Source organism: Stegostoma tigrinum, chromosome 6 (assembly GCF_030684315.1).
Source record: "Stegostoma tigrinum isolate sSteTig4 chromosome 6, sSteTig4.hap1, whole genome shotgun sequence".
Lineage (NCBI taxonomy): Eukaryota > Metazoa > Chordata > Chondrichthyes > Orectolobiformes > Stegostomatidae > Stegostoma > Stegostoma tigrinum.
Window position 1 is genome coordinate 96,655,489 of NC_081359.1, and position 17,223 is coordinate 96,672,711.

A 17,223-nucleotide genomic window follows, 5' to 3' on the forward strand; every position below is an offset into this window, starting at 1 on the left:
CCTTTCTCGTGCCCCCTCCTGGCTCTCCTCAGACCATTTTTGAGCTCCTTCCTCGCCTGCCTGTAATCAACTAAAGCTGAGCTTGACCCTAGCTTCCTCCACCTTATGTAAGCTACCATCTTTCTTTTGACGAGAAGCTCCACCGCTCTCGTCATCCAAGATTCCTTTATCTTACCCCTTCTTGCCTGTCTCAGAGGGACATATTTATTCATCACTCACAACAACTGTTCCTTAAACAGTCTCCACATGTCTATAGTGCCTTTAACATGGAACAATTGCTCCCAGTCCATGCTTCCTAACTCATGTCTAATCGCATCATAGTTTCCTCTTCCCCAATTAAATATCCTCCCATTTTGCCTAATCCTCTCCTTCTCCACAGCTATGTAGAATGTGAGGCGGTTATGGTCACTATCACCAAAATGCTCTCCCACCACAAGATCTGATACCTGCCCCGGCTCGTTTCCGAGCACCAAGTCTAGAATGACCTCTCCCCTCGTCGGCCTGTCAACATACTGAGTTAGGAAACCCTCCTGAACACACCTTACAAAAACAGCTCCATTCAAATCTTCTGCTCGAAGGAGGTTCCAATCAATATTGGGAAAGTTAAAGTCACCCATTACAACAACCCTACGTGATGTGACTTAAACCAGATGATTGCCAATAAGTAGCATAGAAGAATTCAGAACCAGGTTTAGTTTAGCTAGTGTCACTTGGGAATGTTTAAACTAGTGTGGCAAGGCTGTGGGAACCAAAGCATTAGGCGAGCAAGTGAACTAACTGAGGATGAGTTAGAGAGTAAGGCCAGTAAGACTTAGAGGAAGTGCAGACAGCAAGAGAGTCCTGAATTCAGCAGGTCTGGTGGCCTGATATGCATTTGTTTTAACATGGCATGAGTAATAGGTAAGGCAGAGGAAGGTAGAGCTTGCATTAGTACATATAACTGATGCTGTAGCTAGTACAGAGACTTGGTTGAAAGAGGGACAAGACGGGCAGCTTAATGTTCCAGGATTTAGATGTCAACCCAAGTCAAATGCCTTAGATGAACAGAGAGAGGATCTTGGGGTATACTTCCCTGGCAATGCAGCATATCAAACCCAAATTTGTGATGAGTTTGTTTGCGATGGAGATACAATTAGGCAGCATTACTCAGACCATTTTAAGTGTGAACTTCTTTGGTAACCACAGCGTATATGCACACTTCAGCATTCACCATCAAAAATCCAGGCTAACTGGATTGTAAACAGATCACTCCCAACATTTGCAGGATAAAAAGTAAAACCAGGAAAATAAAGTTGATTTGTTGAGAAGTGTGTCCAATTTTGTTCCTTTATCCTATTTCTATTATTTTAACCTGGTAAGGATAGAGTTGTCATAGTCCCAGAGGACTGACTGCTCCCTCATTAGAGAGGAATGAGTGCTGGGGTGTGTTTAATATGAGGGTGACCACACCTCAGGCAAGGGGTGAGAATGAAAAGGTAGGATCTTCATGGTGGACTCAGCTAGTATAGGAATTGAACCTAGACAGTTGGCATCACAGGCTAGCTGTCCGGTCAACCAAGCTACCCCTGTTAGTACACAAGCTTAATGTTTTGTGAGAATTTTAGCTTTGACCATTCCCTTGTCGATAAGTCATGTATAATTGAAATAAATATCTCAGTGCAAAGAATCAACCTTAAGAAGGGTCACTTGTTTCGTTTAAGTATTGATGATCACAATGTAGAAGGTGTGGAGGTGAAAATTGTTGCATCCTGGAAGAAATCTGTTTCTATAGTGTCTCTAATTCTCTCAGCTCTTTAAAGACTTGCTTTAAAACCTATATCCTTAAGAACGTTTTTTGTCATATTTCTGAATAGCACCTACTTCCTGTTTTTCTCCAGTTAAGCTTCTCTACAAGGTTTTGGTGTGTCTTTTCTCCCACTAATGGTGGTAAAGATGTAGCTGTTCAGTGAGTGAGTAAGTGACTACACAGGAGCAGAATGCGTAACAAAAGCTTTTAGCCTTTCTTGAAAAAAAGGAACAAAATAAGCAATTTTCATGCCTTCTGTTACCACCCAGGCATTTAATGAGCTGTGAAAAATTTCAGGACTGATTCCTACACTTTCATTTCCTTATGTATTCTTGGATACAATTCATCTGGCTGCTGAGTTATGAATACTCAATGGTTCTCGTTTTTAATTACAATTTCAATGGAAATTTCAATTTTCTCCAGTAGCTTAGACATGAATTTTCTATTGGCATCAAATGAAAAGACTGTGCCACCAATTTCTTGTAGTAAAAACTGTAACAAAGAAACGTTTCCATTATGTAGTCTATTGGCAGTATCGTCATTACTTGCAAATGCAGCAAGTGTGATGCAGGCATCATTAATTTTCTGCAATTAAATGGGATATGAAAAAAACCAGCATGGGTATATGACAGGTAAATCATGCTGAATTAATCTATTAGATTATTTTGAGGATGTAACCAGTAGAATAGATAAGGGAGAACAAGCGAATACGATGTATTTCAACTTTCAAAAGGCTTTTGGTAAGTTACCTCATAAGACACAGTGGGCAAAGTTAAAACATACATGGGATTGAGGGTAGTTTATTGGCGTGGATTAAGTATTGGTTGACAGACAGAAAACAGAGAGTGGGAATAAATGGGTCTCTTTCCAAATAGGAGAAAGCGATTAGTGGACTCCCACAGAGATTAGCGCTGCAGCCTAGTTGTTTGTGACATTAATAAAAGGCCTGGATGAGGGAACCATACATGATATTTCCAAGTTTATTGATGACACAAAACTGAATGGAACTTTGAGTTGTGAGGAGGATGCAAGTTGAATGAATGATCGAACAAATGACAGATTCACTATAATGTGGCTAAATGTAAGGTTACACTCTTCAATGTGGAAAAAAGATGTACAAAGGAAGAATTTTATATTGGTAAAGGCAGATGTAAAAACGGATCTGGGCATCCTTGTACACCAGTCAATGAAAGTAAACAGGCAGGTGCAGCAAGAAATCAGGAAGTCAAATGGTATTTTGGCCTTTGTCACAAAAGCATTTGAGATCAGATGTAGGGAAGTCTTACTGCAGTTACGTACGGCCTTGGTGAGAGTGAAGTTGGACTCCACAAGTGGAGCTTTGCACTCAGTTACAGTCTCCCAGTTTAAGGAAAAAAATATCCTTATCATCAAGCAAGTGTAGTGGATGTTCACTGTCCTAGATTGTTGTATGCGGAGAGAACTGTTTAACTAATGTATCATCATTAGAGTTTCGAAGGATAAGAGATCGTCTGATTGAAATGTATAAAATTCAGACAGGGCTGGATGGACTAGAAGCAGGGATAGCAAAGTGTGGATTTGGATGAAGCAGCATCTCAGGAGCACAAAAGCTGACATTTCGGGCCTAGACTCTTCATCAGAGAGGGGGATGGGGAGAGGATTCTGAAATAAATAGGGAGAGAGGGGGAGGCGGACCTAAGATGGATAGAGGAGAAGATAGGTGGAGAGGAGAGTATGGGTGGGGAGGTAGGGAGGGGATAAGTCAGTCCGGGGAGGACGGACAGGTCAAGGGGACAGCATGAGGTTAGTAGGCAGGAAATGGAGGTGCGGCTTGAGGTGGGAGGAGCGGATAGGTGAGAGGAAGAACAGGTTAGGCAGGCGGGGATGAGCTGGGCTGGTTTTGGGATGCAGTGGGGGGGCTGCAGGGTTCCCAAGCGGAATATGAGTTGCTGTTCCTGCAACCTACGGGTGGCATCATTACGGCACTGCAGGACACCCAGGATGGAAATGTCATCTAAGGAATGGGAGGGAGAGTTGAAATGGTTTGCGATTGGGAGGTGCAGTTGTTTACTGCGACCGAGATTGGGTGCTCTGCAAAGCGGTCCCCAAGCCTCCGCTTGGTTTTCCCAATGTAGAGGAAGCCACAACGGGTACAGTGGATACAGTATACTACATTGACAGATGTACAGGTGAACCTCTGCTTAATATGGAAAGTCATCTTGGGGCCTGGGATGGGGGTGAGGGAGGAGGTGTAGAGGCAGGTGTAGCACTTCCTGCGGTTGCAGGGGAAAGTGCTGGATGTGGTGGGGTTGGAGGGGAGTGTGGAGCGGTCAAGGGAGTCACGGAGAAAGTGGTCTCTCCGGAAGGCAGACAAGGGTGGGGATGGAAAAATGTCTTTAGTGGTGGGGTCGGTTTGTAGGTGGCGGAAGTGTCAGAGGATGATGCGTTGTATCCGGAGTTTGGTGGGGTGGTATGTGAGGACTAGGGGGATTCTCTTTGGGCAGTTATTGTGAGGCAGGGTGTGAGGGATGTGTTGTGGGAAATGCGGGACACATGGTCAAGGGCATTCTCGGCCACCGCGGCGGGGGGGATGTTGCGGCCCTTGAAGAACGAGGACATCTGGGATGAGCGGGAGTGAATGCCTCATCCTGGGAGCAGATGCAGCAGAGGCGATGGAATTGGGAATAGGGGATGGAATTTTTGCAGGAGGGTGGGTGGGAGGTGGTGTATTCCAGGTAGCTGTGGGGGTCGGTGGGCTTGAAATGGACATCGATTTGTAGGTGGTTGCCTGAGATAGAGACAGAGAGGTCTAGGAAGTTGAGGGATGTGTTGGAGATGTTCCAGGTCACATGAGGTTGGGGTTGGGGAGTCCAGGAACAGGGAATACAGTCTCAGGATACAGGGAAGGCTATTTACAGCTGAGATAAGGAAGAATATCTTCACTAAAGCGGCAGTGAACTTGTGGAAATGTCTACCATAGAAGGCTGTGGGAGATAAAGTCACCATATTTAAGAACGAGATAGTTTCATTCGATATTGATGGCATCAAGGATAATGGGGTGAAAGCGTAAATACGGCATTGAGATAGAGGATAAGTCATGATCAAATTGAATAGCTGAGCAGGCTTGATGGGCCAAATATCCAATCCAATGCTCCCAGTTTATATGCTTCAAAATATCCCAGTTACCAAAAGATAGTTGAGCATATGTCTAATCTCAACTTGTCCTATGGCATCTCCAGGGCACTTTAGAGATATGGAACCACCCTCCTTGATAACCTTCTCGGAGAAATTGGAACTTGTGAGACATAGCTTCAGAATAAGTAGCCTCACTTTTAAGTTGGAGATGGAGAGATTCTTTTTCCTTCAGAGGATTATTTAACTGCAAAAATTTCTTCCCAGATAGCAATGCATTCTGTAACATTGAACTCAATCAAGGCTGACTTCAATAGATTTTGGACAGACATGGGAGTTGAGGATTAAAAGGACGGACAGGAATGTGGAATTGAGATCATACCTATGTCAGCCATGATCTTTTTGAATGGTGAAGCAGGCTCAAAGCATCAAATGGCCCATTTCTGTCCTGACATCCAATGCTCCATTTCCCATGTGCTTCCTCGCAAGCAGATGGCTCTCATCCAGCATGGATGAGCTCAGGTACCAAAATATTAACATCCTCTCAGCCACGAGAAGAGCCGAGGATCATGAGAGTTGAAGACTCATGTTGTAAAGCTCTACTCTGGAACGATATCTACTACAATGTCTGACTTTCTTATCTCAACTCCACTGATTTTTTTTTGTCTTAATTCATACTTCTCAGGAATTCCCACGGACAATATCACAACCTTCTCATCTCTAAGGGACTGTTTCTCTTTTGATTATGTTGATATCACTGATTGATATCCATACCCTGCGGATATGCTTTGTTCGTACGAACATGATTAATAATGCAACGATGACCAGTTATGTTTTGGTTCTCTCTCTCTCTCTCTCTCTCTCTCTCTTTCTGTCTTTTCAAGTACTATGCCCTAAAGAGGCTATTCATGATAATGGTTACACTTGGCTAGGCGCAGCAGTGGTTTAGCTTAGCCTCTTGTAGTATTGCTGACCAGGAGATTTTCCTACTCTTGTTGCCTGTTATCAGGTAGACTGGAAGGATTTACAGCTGACAAATCAATTTGTTTGGATGCATTATGAATGCACCTTTCATGGTGATCAATTCCTAGAATGGGACTAGATCCCAGAGCTCCTGCTATTCATTTGTGGGATGTGGGCATTGCTGGCTGGCCAGTATTTGTTGCTCCCTAGGTGCCCTTGAGAAGGTGGTGGTGAGGTGCCTTTCTGAACCGCTGCCCTCTACCAGCTGTAGGTTGAAACACAATGCCATTAGGTAGGGAATTCCAGGATTTTGACCCAGCGATAGTGAAGGAATGGTGATACATTTCCAAGTCAGGACGGTGAGTGGATTGGAGGGAAGCTCGGAGGTGGTAGATTTCCCATACGTCTGCTGCCCCCTTGTTCTTCTAGATGGAAGTGGTTGTGGGTTTGGAAGGTGCTCTCTGAGGATTTTGGGTGAATTCCTGCCGTGTATCTTGTAGATAGTACACACTGCTGCTACTGAGCATTGTTGGTGGAGGGAATGATGCTTGTGGGTGTGGTGCCAATCAAGCAATCTGCTTTGTCCTGGATTGTATCAAGCTTCTTGAGTGTTGCTGGGGCCACACCATCCAGGCAAGTGGGGAGTGTTTCATCACACTCCTGACTTGTGTCTTGTAGATGGTGGACAGATTTTGAGGGGTCAGGAGGTGAGTTACTTGCCGCAGTATTCATAGCCTCTAAACTGCTCTTGCGGCTACTCTGTTTATGTGGTGAGCCCAGTTGAGTTTCTGGTCAGTGATAACCCTTAGGATCTTGATAGTGGGGGATTCAACGATGGTAATACCATTGAATGTCAAGGGGTGATGTTTAGATTGTCTCTAATTGGTGATGATCATAGTCTGGCATTTGTGCAAATGTCACTTGCCACCTGTCAGCCCAAGCCTGGATATTGTCCAGATCTTGTTGCATTTGAACGTTGACTGCTTCCGTACCTGAGGAGCCATGAGCAGTGCTGAACATTGTACAATCATCAGCAAACATCCCCACTTCTGATCTAATGATGCTGGGAAGGTCATCAATGAAGCAGCTGAAGATGGTTGGGCCGATGACACAATGCTGAGGAACTCCTGCAGAGATGTCCTGGAGCTGAGATGATTGACCTCAACATTCACCACCATCATCCTATCTGTCAGGTATGACTGAATTTCCAGTTCAGAGGCAGGAATCTTGGACCACAAGCTTAATTTAAGCAAACAAGAATCTCAGCAGAGATTTCTCTCCTATTACAGGGCATATGCACAACCCTATGATGACACATCACTTCCAAATTGTCACAACAGATAACTACCAATCCAATTATTTTTCCCGAAGTCACAGGTGCACACTCGTACAGTTGCAATTGTTGATTATCCAAAGTTCTTTTAGTTGCTTTCAATTTGTCATTTTGTCAGCTGTGTTAACCTTCGTAGTTTATTTATTTTCATTTCAGTTCCTCACTGATGTAATATAAAACCTGCATAAGGAAGCCCATGATTCCACTTACCCATACATTTGGGTTTGTTTTAACGAGATTTGTACACCACATAAAACAAAGAGAGTTAAGAGATTGTTCAAGCAAAATAAATGCAATCATCGAACAATAAGTATGAAGAATCGATAAATAACTCTTCATTAGTTTTGTGTATTTCTCATTGTTATTTAAATTACACATTTTAATTTTCAATGGAAGAGCTCCGTTAATGTTTCTTACATCACTGAAGGCTGAAAGAACAGACTACTAGGACTGGTCGTGGTCTCTGAAACATTTCACAGCATCTTCAACATCTTCAGTATTTGCAGACAATAGCTTTGCACTCTGCAAGCTTTGGTTAATGTGAATTGATTAGATAGTCATAATGCACAAGGGAAACTGAGTCTAATAAGAACATAGAACATAGAACATTACAGCACAGTACAGGTCCTCCAGCTCTCGATGTTGTGCCGACCTGTCATACCGATCTCAAGCCGATCTAACCTACACTATTCCAAGTACGTCCATATGCTTGTCCAATGACGACTTAAATGTACCTAAAGTTGGCGAATCTACTACCATTGCAGGCAAAGCGTTCCATTCCCTTACTACTCTCTGAGTAAAGAAACTACCTCTGACATCTGTCCTATATCTTTCACCCCTCAATTTAAAGCTATGCCCCCTCGTGCTCGCCGTCACCATCCTAGGAAAAAGGCTCTCCCTATCCACCCTATCTAACCCTCTGATTATTTTATATGTTTCAATTAAGTCACCTCTCAATCTTCTTCTCTCTAATGAAAACAGCCTCAAGTCCCTCAGCCTTTCCTCGTAAGTTCCTTCCCTCCATACCAGGCAACATCCTAGTAACTATCCTCTGCACCCTTTCCAAAGCTTCCACATCCTTCTTATAATGCGGTGACCAGAACTGTACACAATACTCCAAGTGCGGCCCCACCAGAGTTTTGTACAGCTTCACCATAACCTCTTGGTTCCGGAACTCGATCCCTCTATTAATAAAAGATAAAACACTGTATGCCTTCTTAACAGCCCTGTCAACCTGGAATACAACTTTCAAGGATCTGTGTACACGGACACCAAGATCTCTCTGCTCATGTACACTGCTAAGAATCTTACCATTAGCGAAGAAGAGGAAGTGAAGAATATTAGCATTAGTAACAAAAGAAAGTGCTGGAAAAATTAATGGCATTCAAAACTGATAAATCCTCAGAGTCTGATCATCTTTTTCCTAGGGTACTAAAGGTGGAAATAGTGAAAACGTTGGTTGTCATCTTCCAAAACTCTGTATTTTTTGGAACAGTCCCAACAGTTTGGAGAGAGATTAATGTAATCCCACTGTTTAAAGAAGAAGGGAGGAGAAAGCAGAAAACTACAGACCAGTTAGCCACCATCAGGAATAAGAAAAATGCTGGACTCTATTATAAAGGTTGCAATTACAGGGCATTTAGAAAATATTGATGGATTAGGCAAAGTCGGCATACATTTATGAAAGGGAAAGTGCATTTGACAAACCAAATAGAGATTTTTTAGTATGAGGGAAAATTAATGGATGTCATGTATTTGGATTTTCAGAAAGCTTCTGATAAAGTCCCACGTGTGAGATTAATGTGCAAGACCCCAGTTATCCACCATATATTAGAGCTAGATGATGGAATCAATCGTGAGATTGTTAAGTTTGTTGATATCACAAAACTTGGTGGGATTTTGAATTAGGAGGAGGATATAAGAAGTGTAAAGTGACTTCAAGGCAATTTAGTGAGTGAAGCAGTATTACATGGATAACTGCGACATCATTCACTTTGGTAGGAGAAACAGAATGGCAGGATATTATTTAGATCGTGACAGATAGATAACTATCAATTTGCAAAGGGACTTGTGCACCAATCACTGAAAGCAAACATTGCAGGTGCAACCAACAGTTAGAAAGGGAAGTGGTATATGGGCCTTTATTAAAACAGGATTTAAGAACAGGTGTAAGGATGTCTTACACCAGCTTTGCAGATCCTCGTTAAGACCAGACCTGGAGTATTGTGGGCAGTTTTGGTCTCAACGTCTAAGCAAGGATATATTTGCCTTGGATGGAGTGCAGCAAAGTTTCATGAGACTGATTCCTGAGATAGCAGGTTTGATCAATGATGGGACATTGGGTCAACTCAACCTGCATTTACTAGAGTTAAGACCAATTTGAGGGGAATCTGATTGAAGCTTCTAAAATGCCTACAGACTGGGTCTAGCAATGATGCTTTACCTGGCTAGGGATCTTGTCTGAAGGGACTATGGTTTCAGAATGTAAGGTCAGCCAATTGACACTGAGATTAGAAGGTGGAAAACTTGTGGAATTCTCAACTGTATGAATGCTGTGGAAACTTGATCATGGAATAAGAAAGAAATCAATAGATCTATACACCAGAGCAGTCAAGGAGTATGGGGAGACAGCATGATTCGATTTTGATTTTATTGTCACAAATACCAAAATAAAGTGAAAAGCTGTGTTTGGAAGTGACACAGGCAGATCACAGCAAGCAAAGGATGTACAGATCAAAAAGATTTAGAAGCATACAGGCTACAATGCAGGTTACATTATTTGAGGCAAGAGCCCATTCAACAGCCTGATAATGGCTGGAAAGAAGCTCTTCCTGAACCTGCTTGTGCATATGTTCAGGCTTTTGTATCTTCTGCCTGACGGAAGAGGTTGAACAAGAGCATTACAGGCGTGTGATGGATCGTTGATGATATTGGCATTGAGAGAGATGATCAGACATGATCATATTGATTGCCATATTGCTCTTGATTATTACCATTTAGCTCTGCCATATTTCCATTTATTTGTTGCCATGATGGTAGAATTAATCCAATTTCCCAAGAAAGGCTTTGGCAAGCTGTGTTTCAGTGGTGGAAATAAGCTCTCTTGAAAATAGTTAAAATGTGTAATTTGTATTAAGCTCAAGGATATTGGAATATTGTATACAGTTCTGGTCACGACGCTAACCAGAAAGAGGTGGATGCTTTGAACAGGGTACAGAACAGGGCTACCAGGATGTTGCCTGGTATGGGAGATTTTAGCTTTGAAGGAAGGGTGGATAGACTTGGGTTTGTTTTCACTGAATGTGGGAGGTTGAGGGGTGACCGGATAGAGTTTATAAGATTGTGAATGGCATGGGTAGAGAGGAAAGTATGAGGTTTTTTCCAGGGTGGAGGGGTCATTTACTGGGGGACACAGGGTCAAGGTGTGAAGGGGGGAGGGTTAAAAGAGATGGTGTGAAGCATGTTTTTCACACAATAGGTGATGAGTGCCTGCAACGTGCTGCCAGAGGAAGTGGTGAAAGCGGACGCAATAGCAACATTCAAAAGCACCTGGACAAATACATGAATAGGAGGGGAATAGAGGGACACAGGCCCTGTAAAGGAAGACAGCATTAGTATGGAAGAGCAAAATGTATTGGCGCAGGCTTGAAGGGCTGAGGGGCCCGTTCCTGTGCTGTGTTGTTCTTTGTTCTTGTTTGTTGATAGACAAATGTCTATGTTTCACATGATCTTAATCCATTTGAATGAGGGTTCACAGCAGCGATTTGAACCTGTAGCAAAAGAAAGCAACTTGTTGCAGGGCCAAGAACAAAGGGTTGAGTCTTCTAGAAATGCAATTCAAAGAGTTTTTGATGCATCTATAACTCATCCTAAATGGAGAGCATACTGCACCTTATATCAAAAACTTTTAATGCCGCATTTTTTTTTGACCTGACGAGGGTAAGGAAATTTCAAGCATCAGTTACCCATGTGTTAGGTGCTTGACATTTTCTGTTCCACAGTGGAAGGTGAAGACCAACAACTGTGTCAGTAAAAATGAGGGAGATGGCTCTGCAGTTTGCTCTGATAAATCCCACTTCTATAACATCTTTTCTAATTACTTGGAGTCATTTTACTATCAGAAATACACCATATAAGAATAAGATGTTTAAAATTCAATGGAAGTTCTATATCTCACACTTGTGTGGGTCTGAACATTTAGGGAAAAGAATGTGCAGCTGATGGAGAGAATGTCACACAGTTCTTCGGGGTTTGTCACACTCTGTGCTTCATAAATGTGCATGATTTGAAATACATTTTCTCAAGCACTGTGTCTTGAGTACTAATTCATTTTATTGAGTAATTAACAGCTTTAGATTTTGATTTTGGGCTACATTTGAAGGACAACTTTGCACAAATCAATATTTCTGGCCATTTTGCAATAAGTGAATACATCAGTAACATTTAGTGCCAAAACATATAGCATTCAAATAGGCAGAGTCTGCCATTTTGGTACAAAATTGGCTTGAAGAGTAGGGGACAGATGGATTGTTTTTTGGGCTGGACGCCTGTGACCAGCGCTGTGCCATGAGGATCGCTGCTGGATCCCCTGGTTTTCGTCATTTATATAAATGATTAGGGTGTGAATGTAGGAGGAATGGTTAGTAAGTTTGCAGAAGACACCAAAATCAGTGGTATAGTGGACAGTGAAGAACATTAACTCAGTGTACAATGGGACAATCAGGTGGGCTGATGGGTGGAGGTGGATGGAGTTTAATTTAGATATAGTGAGGGGTTGTATTTTGGTAAGGCAAATAAGGGCAGGATTTATATACTTAATGGCAAGGACCTGGGGAGTGTTACCAGTCAAAGAGATTTTGGGGCACAGGTTCATATCTCCTTGAAGATGGAGTCGCAGGTAGACTGGGTAATGAAGAAGGCATTTGGTATGCTTGCCTTTAGTGGCCAGTGCATTGAGTATAGGAGACATAATGGGAACTGCAGATGCTGGAGAATCTGAGATGACAAAGTGTGGAGCTGGATGAACACAGCAGGCCAAGCAGCATCTTAGGAGCACAAAAGCTGAGGTTTCAGGCCTAGACTCTTCAGGTTTAGGCCTGAAACATCAGATTTTGTGCTCCTAAGATGCTGCTTGGCCTGCAGTGTTCATCCAGCTCCACAACTTTGTTATCATTGAGTCTAAAAGTTGTGGCTGTACAGGACACTGGTTAGGCCACTTTTGGAATACTGTGGGCAATTCTGCTCTCCCTGTTATAAGAAAGATTTTATAAAGATGTTGTGGAGTCGGAGGGTTTGAGCTATAGGGAGAGGCTGAATAGCTATCTTTCCTGGAGCATCAGTGGCTGAGAAGTAACCTGATAGAGGTTTATAAAATCATGAGGGGCATGGATAAGGTGAATAGCCAATTTTTTCTTCCCAAGGTAGGGGAGTTCAAAACCAGAGGGCATAGGTTTAAAGCGAATGGGAAAAGGTATAAAAGGGACCTATGGCGAAACTTTTTCATGCAGTGGGTGGTGTACATATGGAATGTACTGCCAGTGGAAGTGGTGGAGTCTGGTGCAACAACAGTATTTAATAGGAGATAATAGAAACTGCATACGCTGGAGAACCTGAGATAACAAGGTGTAGAGCTGGATGAACACAGCAGGCCAAACAGCATCAGAGGAGCAGGAAAGCTGATGTTTCGGGCCTAGACCCTTCATCAGAAAAAGGGTCTGAAGAAGGGTCTGGGCCCGAAATGTCAGCTTTCCTGCTCCTAAGATGCTGTTTGGCCTGCTGTGTTCATCCAGCTCTACATCTTGTTATCTAGTATTTAAAAGGAATCTGGATGATTACATGAATAGGAAACATTTAGAGGGAGGTGGTCCAAATGCTGGCAAATGGGACAAAATCAATTTAGGATATCTTGGTTTGCATGGGCGAGTTGGATGAAAGGATCTTATTTCCAAGCTGAATGACTCTATGACTCTTTCCAGATCCTCAAATCAGTTTTGAAGTAACTAATCATGGGATAATTACTTTACAACACCTCAGCAACTCCAATGTCTACTTGACATAAGTTGCTTGCCAAGTGTAACTTGCAATATGTGAGGGATGGATTTTCAGGCTGCCACAAAAATGGAGCAAGTAGAACTACAAAACAGACTGGACTGGCATTAAGTATTCTGCAACAATGTCTCAGAACTTGGGAATCCTGCAAGGTTCTGGATACCATTAAATAAGAAAGAAATAAGTGCCAGCTTTTAAAATTCTCAAACTTACTGGTATCCTTTGTTCAAAACAAACGAACCATATTAACTTACACTGTGGATGTTAACATGTAAATGCTAACACATACATCTGAATTTCTTATCTTTGCTCCTTAAAGCTCACACCAAAGGAGCAGACCTTGTATATTAGACCACAAGTCATGACTGTGAAGCCATTGAATTTCAATCAATTCATAAGTCAAAACATGTTGGCAAAGGACCTTAAAACACCCACTGTCCCTTTATATGCAAGGAACCCTTCTTTAGAAGATGCTCACAAAAAAAAACTATTTTTGTCTCTCTAACCATGAACTTTCTCTGAATTATAGCTGACGAGATAAAAGATAGAGATTTCCAAGACATTCAAGTATGTTAGTGATGCTGTCAGATATGTCATTGTTTTTAGAAGCACTCATGGTGCAGTTATGCCTCCTGAAAAAAACGGCATCACTTCCTTTCTTTAGTGCCTTTGCTTTGGTCACACGAGCTACTTTATCAATGACCTTCCCTCCAAACGAGGTAAAAAAGTCGGAGCGCTTATCGATGATTGTACCACATTCAGCACTTTCTCAGACATTCCATCAGTCCATTCCATGCAGCAAGACCTGAACAAGACCTGAATGACCTGTGCTGGTAAGTTACAAATAATATTCGTGCCATAGAAGAGGATCTCAAGCAGCAGAGAATTCTTACCATCGCCCCTTCAAAGATGTAGCTGTATGGTTGTGCCATCATATTAAACAGGTCTACGTATGGAGCAGGTTCTTTATTCCCAATAAATTTAGATATGTATGAAATAATACAGAGAATAAGAGACCCAAACTGGTTGAAGCACATTAGATTGAGTTGAATTTATTTATTCCAAACGATGTTGTCTTGTGTAGACAGGTGCGCAGAGAAGGAAATAAAATAGCATTAATGATGTAAATTGAGATACTGTAAGATGATAAATGATCAAGAGACAGTGTGCAGACAGGCCAAACTGAATTATGCAAAAACAAGCTTTCATTAGTCAAAATTATGGGCTGGCAACAAGGTTTGTTTTGACTGATTGGTTGTATTGAAGATTGAAAATGCTGCTAAGTATATACTACCATAATCAACTCATGTTTCTTCATTCAAAACAATGTATATAAATTCCTCAAACAGCTTTTAGCATTAGATCTCTGCGCATTAACACATCGTCAAAACACTTAAATACTTTAACAGCTCTTATTTTCCCTTAAGCGAGCGAGGATTGGCATATCACATTTGAAGCTGACGATTTATTAAGATGGGAGGAATATTTATAGAACTAATTAACTTTTGAGAGGGGCAAAAGCTCATTGTCCAGGTCAGTAGTAAGCTTAAAAAATGCAGGGGAGAGGTCAGAGGCAACTCACTTGTAATAGGTGTGAGGCTGAAAAAGCACAGCAGGTACGGCAGTGTCCGATGAGTAGGTAAGTCAACGTTTCAGGCCAAAATCCTTCGCCAAGATCATCCCGATTGAAAGGTTTTGGCACAAAACATTGATTTTCCCGCTTCTCGGATGCTGTCTGACCTGCTGTGCTTTTCCAGCTTCACACATATAGACTCAGGCTTCCAGTATCTGCAGTTCTTATTGTCTTCAAGTCAGTTGTAATTGGCATCCATTTGCATCACACACAGCTCACAGAGGATGTCTTTCTGCATTGCTAGCCAAGAAGCAATGACTTGGACAATCTTGTAACTGAGTTTTAAATGTTTTGTAGATTATACGAATGGGAGATTGTGGGAAATTAGGAACACAAGAGACCGAATTTTCATTACTTAGTGGGTGGTAATTAACAATTCCTGACAGCTTCTAAAATATTATTTTCCTTCAAAAATCACTTATTTTTGTTGAGAGAAGGTAACATTTAGAAAATTAACTGGATAATGATAAGCCAACAGGTATAAGTTATTACAATGAAACAAAGAATTGCAGATCTAAGTAAACAAAAACAGGAATTGCTGGAGAAACTAATCAGGCCTTGCAGCTTCTGTAGAGAGAATAGTGTTAATATTTTGAGTTCAATGATCAAGTGATTCACGGTAAGTTTTGAGGAAGGGTCACTGGGCTGGAAACATTAATTCTGTTTTTTCTCCAAAGGTTCTGCCAGACAACGTTGAATTTTTCCAGCAATTTCTGTTTCTTGTTTGTTTCAGGTGTAAAGTTTATTCGAATTAATAGAAAAATTCTAGATAACTCAGTGTCCCTATCAGTTTTTTGAAGAGAGAATAAAGGTGCATTGAGATGGGCACTTTGGTCAGAAAAGAAGTCCCACCCAAAATACTAACTCATCTTTTGATTTTATTTATTTCATGTGCTGACTAGACTTATAATGTATTTGTAACATTTTCATGTTTTAATTCCTTTTATTGTGTTGTATTTTGGTAGTTCCTGGACCTCCAAAGGTTTTAACATTTTTTTTAACTTTGTTCATTACTGTAATTATTCCAGTGTTTCAGTGGTTCACTGTAGGTTACTGCAGAGATGATGTGAAAGAACAAAATAACCAACTTGCACACAATCAAATACCCACTGAACAGCCTTCTTTGCAGAGCAATCTTTCTAAAATTTAAAAGCTCACCTTTCCTAAATGTTTTTGTGTGACTTTGTAAATTGAAAACAGAGTAGCAAATGTAAGCCATTAACTTCATACAAAAATTTTGTGTGATCCTCCTTCCTAGCTGATCTGCAATGCGTGGAAATATAGAAAACAGAAACAGAAGTAGGCCATTCAGCCCATTGAACCTGTTTTACTCTTTAACCAGATTATGGATTCAACATCAACACTTTTTTCCTACACCTTTTGTACATCTCATGGTCTTTTTAATGTTTAAAAATCTATAGTGTCATAGACACATATAGCATTGAAACGGACCCTTCAGTCCATCTCATCCATGCTGACCAGGTTTCCCAAACTAAACTAGTCCATTTTGCCTGTGTTTGGCCCATATCCCTCTAAACTTTTCTTTCATTTCTGGTTGCCCTGTTACAGGAAGGATGTTATTAAACTGGGAAGGGTACAGAATAGACTTACAAGGATGTTACTGGGACTGGAGCATTTTGAGTCATAAGGAGACGCTGGGACTTTTTTCCCTGGAGCACAGGAGTTTAGGGAGTGACCTTATTGAGGTTGATAAAATCATGAGAGAAATAGGTAAGATGAATAGCCAAGGTCTCTTCCCCAAAATGGGGGAGTTCAGAACTAGAGAGAATAGTTTCTAAGTGACAGGGGAAGGGTTTAAAAGGGACCTGAGTGTCACCTTTTTCATACAGAGTGTGGTGGTGAAATGGAATGAACTGCCAGAGGAAGTGGTAGGGGTGGATACAATTACAACAGTCAGATCACTGTCTTGAATATACCCAATGAAGTAAACTTCCACAGTCATCTCGGGTTGTGAATGATCGCACAATGTTTAGCAGCAGTAGTACTTCGCCAGATGCTGAAGCAGTCCATGTCATCAGTGAACTGTTCCTGAGCCAGCTGGTGTGCGTGTTCAATGTCTACTGCCTGATGGAAGAGGCTGAAGGAGAAAATTACTGGGGTGTGATGGGTCTTTGCTTATGGTAGTGTCTAATGATATGGGGTTAGGCCATTTAAGACCAAGATAAAGAAAAAACTTTCACCCAAAGAATGGTGAGCCTATGGAATTTTGAGATTGAGGCCAAAGTATTTAATGTTTTCAAGATGGCGTTTGATATAGTTCTTGGAAATAAAGGAATGAAAGTATATGAGAAGAAAGCTGAAACAGGGGCCTGAGTTGGAAGATGTGCC